At 33.7% G+C, this 6,897-nt stretch overlaps 1 long non-coding RNA gene and 1 pseudogene across 1 annotated transcript; both read left to right on the plus strand.

The window, feature by feature from the left end:
- Positions 1 to 3,075: 3,075 nt before the first annotated feature.
- Positions 3,076 to 3,970, plus strand: LOC147405728 (short-chain dehydrogenase reductase 3b pseudogene; annotated as a pseudogene).
- Positions 3,971 to 4,523: 553 nt separating this feature from the next.
- Positions 4,524 to 5,216, plus strand: LOC147405729 (uncharacterized). Its single transcript, XR_015175744.1, has 2 exons — positions 4,524 to 4,942; positions 5,078 to 5,216. It is a non-coding gene; the product is annotated as an uncharacterized LOC147405729 (long non-coding RNA).
- Positions 5,217 to 6,897: the final 1,681 nt, after the last annotated feature.

The raw sequence follows: 6,897 nt of genomic DNA on the forward strand, positions 1-6,897 counted from the left end.
TCACATATCAAGAATCACTACAACCTCGGTAAGAAACTCTTGTTCGCCCAAATCATGGAAGTCGTAATGAATGCACGCGGTCATGAGGTTGGGTATGTGACTTACATGGCAAGGGCACAAAATCATAGATCATTTTCATTGGGATACACAGGAAAAAGATGCGTTATTCTGTATCATTTCCATGTTAGTCGTATATCCAACCGCGTACCAAAACCGTATGCATTCATCATTATTCTTATAAAAATAGTTATACTGTAGACACCCAATTTTTGCACCCGCTTGATTCAACAGTCTGTATTCCGGTTGTTGTGAATTCCTAATGATGAGCGCAGAATATGCAAATAAGTCAAAAGTTTGTGAGAAGTCATCTCCATATTTCTTCTAATTCTTTCTTAGTCCTCGTGATTTCATTTTTATTTGTTTCTCGTCAGACTCGACGTAGAAATTACGCAGGCTTAGAATCGTCACACTTGCTATTCGATTTAGCAAGTTCATATACTTAAAATTACTGCACATTTTGATAACCCAAAGACCTTGCAACGTTAGGAAAATAGGATCTTGAGACTTAAACATAATCACATTTAAACCAAACAAAGCCTCTCGTTGAAATTAACATAAATTGATAAAATGACAAAAATACCCTTGACGTTCAATTCATACTTGAAAAGTTCGCTTCGATAGAAAAACATGACTCCTAGACAAAACTAAACTATCTGACAATATTTGTAAGATCTAGAAACCCTTGCACTTATAATAACATGAAATGACAAATTCTGTGGTACGGAATAACACTCATTGTCACATAAAATGACGATTTTCATAACATGAAATGTCACCCATCGCCACATAAAATTATAAAAATTAAGTTACAATCAAAAAAATTAAAATCTTAATTCAAGAAAAATAAAAAATTTAAAAATTTGGGTACTGAATATGTGAATTTGTCAAATCTTAGAATTTTTACTCATCGCACTCCACTTTCAAAAAAGATGCGATGAATAATCGAAATTAAGTGAAGATGAAGTACAAGTATCATTTCTCTAATTAGGACTCATTATCAGCAAATCATATAATCGAACCAATCGACAAGTAAAAATAATATATGTATCAAGATAAAACCAATTGAATTAACAAAAAATTTGCATGGTTTAACCAACTTCATCCACCAAACATTGAGTTAAAACTTTAATTAAATACCCAATCAATTTAAAAATAAAAAATAAAAAATAAAAAATAAAAAATAAAAATGTCAATGCTTATAGATTAACCCCCAGTTAAACTTCTAAATTTTAACCAATCGAATCGACCAATAAATCAAGATCATCAATGTAAGATTATTTAGACCGATTGAACTGATCACCAATCAACTGAGCTCAATCTCGACGATCTTAATTGATTAATTGCAATTGGTAATGAAGTCCTTACTACACACATGTGATCCATAGGATCAATATCCACTCTAATATTTTCGCACGTATTATAATTATTAGTTCGGAAAAGCAAGACACATGATAGAAGGAAATCAGAATTTAATAGATCTGGATCAAATAAAAATCGGAAATTTAACATGCATGGTGGTCTTGAAATAGAGTTATTAGTTCGAGCTCACCACTTTTTGTTTATTGTCAATGCCAACATTTTTATTGTCAAACTCACCACTTATTATTATTGAGCTCACCACTTTTATTTATTGTTGTTGAGCTCACCGGTTTTTATTTATTGTCGGGGTCACCACGTTTTATCGTCGAGTCCGACATTTTTTATTGTTGAACTCAATGATTTTTAAAATTGTCAAACTCAACAATAAAAAATGTCAAACTCAACGTTGTAAAACTCACCTGATATTATTTTTCCAAGATTTTTCGACTAAAATACATGGAAAGATCGACTCAATTCAAACTTAACATAACAACTTGTTATCTAGATGAATTCTAACAAAAAAAAAACCATCTTTGATTGATTTTCTTCCGAAAATGAAGTAAAAATTTGAAAAACCCTGACTTCTTTCTTCTCAAATCCTTTAAGTTGGAATGGAGTCTCAGAAATTCAATGGATGTCAAAAATCCAATTTTTTTTATGCAAATGGTAAGTTCGAATGGTTATAGCACATTTCAGCGATACAATCATGAAAAATGTGACAAGTGAGATTCAAAGGACTGATTAGAAGAAAAAAAAAAGTTTTACCAAACCAACTACGCACATCTATTCTCACTTACTACCAACCCTCACCAAACATTATTTAAGGCTTCTTCTTTTTCATTGATTCCTTATTGATCAAACTAACTCCAATCCTTGACTCACATGTAGATCAGTAGATGTTAATCTCGATGCAAATACTCATACATCACAAAATGTCGGACCTTTCGACCTCCTTTATGAGTTGATTTGATCGTAGACCGTCCATTTTTTGTAAACAATTTTTTATATGATTAAAAGTTTTAGAATGAGCTGATTTTTGGTGAGAATGATCTCCTTAACATTTAGACCATCCTCGCCAAAAATCAGTCCATTCCAAAACTTCTAACCATGTAAGACAAAACAAGTATGGCTAATAATATGGTGCCGACCATTTTCCAAATCAAAAATCAAAATTTTGGGATTTGATCCAAGGTTTTGAAAATGAAGAGTAACTCCCACCAAACTCCAAAATTTAAAATTAAAATTCAACAGTAAGAAATAATATTTTTTTGAACCCGCAAGAATCGGATCATATTTTTTGTGATGTTACAATATATCACAATGTAATCTAACTGCACAATGTTTTTTGTAAGGGTAAAATCCTTAAATGAATTAGTAAGGCTGCAGGGACCAAAAAAATAAAAACAAAATCTATTTTGTCTTCTTGCATTTTGTACAATCCAAATCACAAACCCACATGACCCAATTTATCAAACCATAGATTTTAAAAAAATGACTGCTTGTTTATTGAAAGAATGTAACAGTAACATATAGTCCTCTCCCAAATAATTAAAATATCTGAATTACCCTTCCACAGCTTTAATGAGCCCAAGGACCGTTGCACGTGTCAAGTTGTAAGTGGGTCCCATTGACTACATTATATTGGACTCTTTACTCCTACTCACACCAGATCCAATCCAAGCTTCGAACAGAGACAAGAATGGCGGACACGACCGTTGGCAAGAGACTTGAAGGAAAAGTGGTGATCATCACAGGTGGGGCTAGTGGCATTGGCGAAGCAACAGCTCGTCTCTTTGCCCAACACGGTACACACATGATCATCATCGTTGATATCCAAGACGAGAAAGGCCAACACGTGGCATCTTCCATTGGTCTCAACGTATGCAACTATATCCACTGCGATGTAACTGATGACATCCAAGTCAAATCCATGGTAGAATCAACGGTTCAAGACTACGGACGCATAGATATATTGTTCAGCAACGCAGGTATCATCAACCCAAGTCAAACCATTCTGGATCTTGACTTCTCTAAATTTGACCATCTCTTCGCGGTCAACGTCCGTGGAATGACTTCATGCGTGAAACACGTGGCGAAATCTATGGTGGATGGAGGTGTGAAGGGAAGTATCGTGTGCACCACAAGTATACGAGCGAGGGTGGCTGGCGAGGCTTACGTGGATTACATTATGTCGAAGCACGCGGTTTTGGGTTTGGTTCGGGGAGCGAGTGTGCAACTTGGGAGGTTCGGAATTAGGGTTAATTGTGTCTCACCCTCAGTTGTGGCAACGCCTATGGCGTGTGAGGCGTGTGGTTTGGATCAAGAGGGTGTGGAGGAGAAGTATTCGTGTTTTTCGAGTTTGAAAGGAGAGTTCTTGAAAGTGAGACACGTGGCTGATGCTGTGTTGTTTTTGGCTTCTGATGAGTCTGCGTTTGTTACTGGGCTTGATCTGATGGTTGATGGTGGTTATCGGCCTGGATGCGTTGTATGATAATGGGAGATGATGTATGTTGTTATTTTCTATTTAATGAATAAAGCTGTTTGTTTTCTACTTATTTGTAAATAAATGACATGGCGGACCCACACGTGCCCATCAAGGCACATCATGCCTGCTCGGGCTCGTTAAGGTTTGGGCTTGGGTTGAAGCCTCGTGCTACCCCAATAAGGGTGCAACTTGGTCCGGTTCAAATCGAGAATTGAATCAAATCGATAGTTTTGGGATGGTTTGTTTTGGGTAGGAATAAGTTGCTGGTTGGTTCCAGGTTACAAAAATGAAGAACTGATCAATTTGATTCAATTATGAGATCAAACTTGTATAGAACCATACCAAATCGAGAATAGAACTCTTATATATATAGGGTCAGGTTCAGGGGACATATGAGAAAACATATGTAAAAACAATGTAATATTAATAAATTTTCAATATATGAAATAGAAGTTTTGAATTGAGTTGATTTTTTGTGAGGATGATCTTCTCATTATAGTGACCATCCTTAAAAAAAAACAGCTCAATCCAAAACCTCTTACCCATTTTTTGAAAAATCATTGTTTTTTCATATGTTTTTACATATGACCCTTGAACCACCCCTATATATATATAAGGGTGTTAATGGATAGCCGAAATTCGAATCCGAATTCGAATTCGAATTCGAAAAATCGGATATTATCCGAAATTTTCGGATATCGGATTCGGATTCGAATGTTATTTTAAAATTCGAATCAATTTCGGATACGAATTCGGATATCGCGATATCCGAATTCGATAATATCCGCTCCGATATACATATGTATTCTGTATTCATGTTTTACAACAAAACATTTATATATGTATACATATCATGTGTATTCGTGTTTTACAACAAAATTTTAATTTCTTTTTATCTTTTCTCACCGACTCACCCTCAACCACACGAACCAGTCGAACGAAACCCTCAACCGCACGAACCAGTCGAAGTAAACGGAACGAGGGTGGGGTTTTGACCGTGCGAGGTTGCGACTCCTTCTCCGGCCGGCGAGCGTGCAGGTACGTACTCTCTCTCTCTCTCTCTCTCTCTCTCTCTCTCTCTCTCTCTCACAGGTAGAATAAAACCCCATTTTTTTATATTCAAATTCGAATGGAGTTGAAAAAAAAAAAGAAAATCAATTTTTTCTTTTACAGATTCGAATAGGTGAAATTTTACTCACACACAAAGTAAAATCTCATCGTCTTCAGCCCTCATCCCTCATCGTTTTCCACGATCTCAACCCCTCACTGTCGGAATCTTTCTCAACGGCTCACCTTCGGCATCCATTGACAGGTAGAATCGTTCGAAATCTCTCTCAAAACCCATTTGATTTTCTTTGGTTTTTTTTTTTTGTTTTTTTTTTCGGATAAATTTCGGATATTTTCGGATAGTTTTCGAATTATAGATTTCGTATTCGAATCGGATAATATCGGATATCCGATAATTTATTCGGATACGAATTCGAATATGCGTTAGTGATATCCGATCGGATTCGAATTCGAATTCGAATTCGGATAGTACTAAAAAATTTCGAATTCGAATTCGGATATAACACTATCCGATCGGATATCTATCCGTTGACAGCCCTATATATATATATATATATATATATATTAGGAGTTAAGACATAGATTAATAGTCTTTTATAGATAAACTAATGAATTTTTATAGATGGATTAGTGATTTATTGTATGAAATTTTATGTTTATTATATGTTTATTTTTTTACTAAACTATGTTACTTACAATTTATAGAATATTGACAACTTATATAATCGAACTGAACCAAATCGATTCTTATTTACAACTTGGTTCGGTTTGGTTCCAATGGAATTTGGTTCAGTTCTGATTCTTGTTTAATAAAATCGACTGATGACGGTTTGGATCCAATTTGACCACAAACCGAACCAAATTGCACCCCTACTACCAAGTACCAACCTGTATTATACATATTAAATATAGAGAGCAACTATTGGCACAACAACTTTTACATATTACACCCCAATTTCACATATTATTTTTCATACCCAATTTAAGATTAAAACACACTCATTAATTTAGTTTTTATATTTAATTTTAGTAGTTGTTTACAATTATGATTAGGTTCATATAAAAATCAAAACCCAAACAATAAAAATCTTACGATAGAAAATGAAAGAGCTTCTAAGCACCCAACTTTTACTTATTATAAAATTTTCACTCATTTTCTATAGGGTGAATCTCCATTTTGTGTGTTTAATATGATGAAATTCTGACTTCGATACATTGTTCATTTTAATTCTCAAAACATGTTTTTTCAGTGAATTCATCACTTTTACAATCAAAGAATTCGTTGCTTTTATAATCAACGAATTTGCTGATAAAAAACCAACAATTTTTCCATATCAACGATCTTATTGGAACTTTAGCAACAAATTCATTGATTATAAAAGTAACTAATTCACTGGAAAAACCAAATCAACTCCATGAAACAAGTATCTGCATGTATAAATTGGCACTATGAGCATTGAACAAAATGCTATAGAATTAATGTGTTTACACTAGGGTTGCAACTTGGTCCGGTTGAAATCGAGAGCTTTGGAATGGTTTGCTTTGGTTTATAATGAACTTCAGTTCCATTTTGAGTTAACAAAATAAGGAACCGACCAATTTGATTTGGTTCTTGGTTCATGTCTTATATGGATTCGAACCAAATCCTTTTATTGATAAAATTATAAATAAATATTATTAATCTATTTAATAAACTACACGTATTTTCTATGGATAAATTGATTTTGTTTTTGATAGATTAAGGACATTCTTTTGGATGGATGGATTAATGACTTTTTTTAGATGGAAAAAGTATTGATTTTTGTTTTTATTTTTTATTCAATACATAAATGGTTTATTTATTTATTGATGGATAGATTACTGACTCATTATATGAGATTTCATATTCATATTTATTTATTTTTATTAAAAATATGTTGATTCGA

This window comes from Akebia trifoliata, chromosome 3 (genome assembly GCF_017979445.1).
Source record: "Akebia trifoliata isolate Shusen 1 chromosome 3, ASM1797944v1, whole genome shotgun sequence".
Classification (NCBI taxonomy): Eukaryota; Viridiplantae; Streptophyta; class Magnoliopsida; order Ranunculales; family Lardizabalaceae; genus Akebia; species Akebia trifoliata.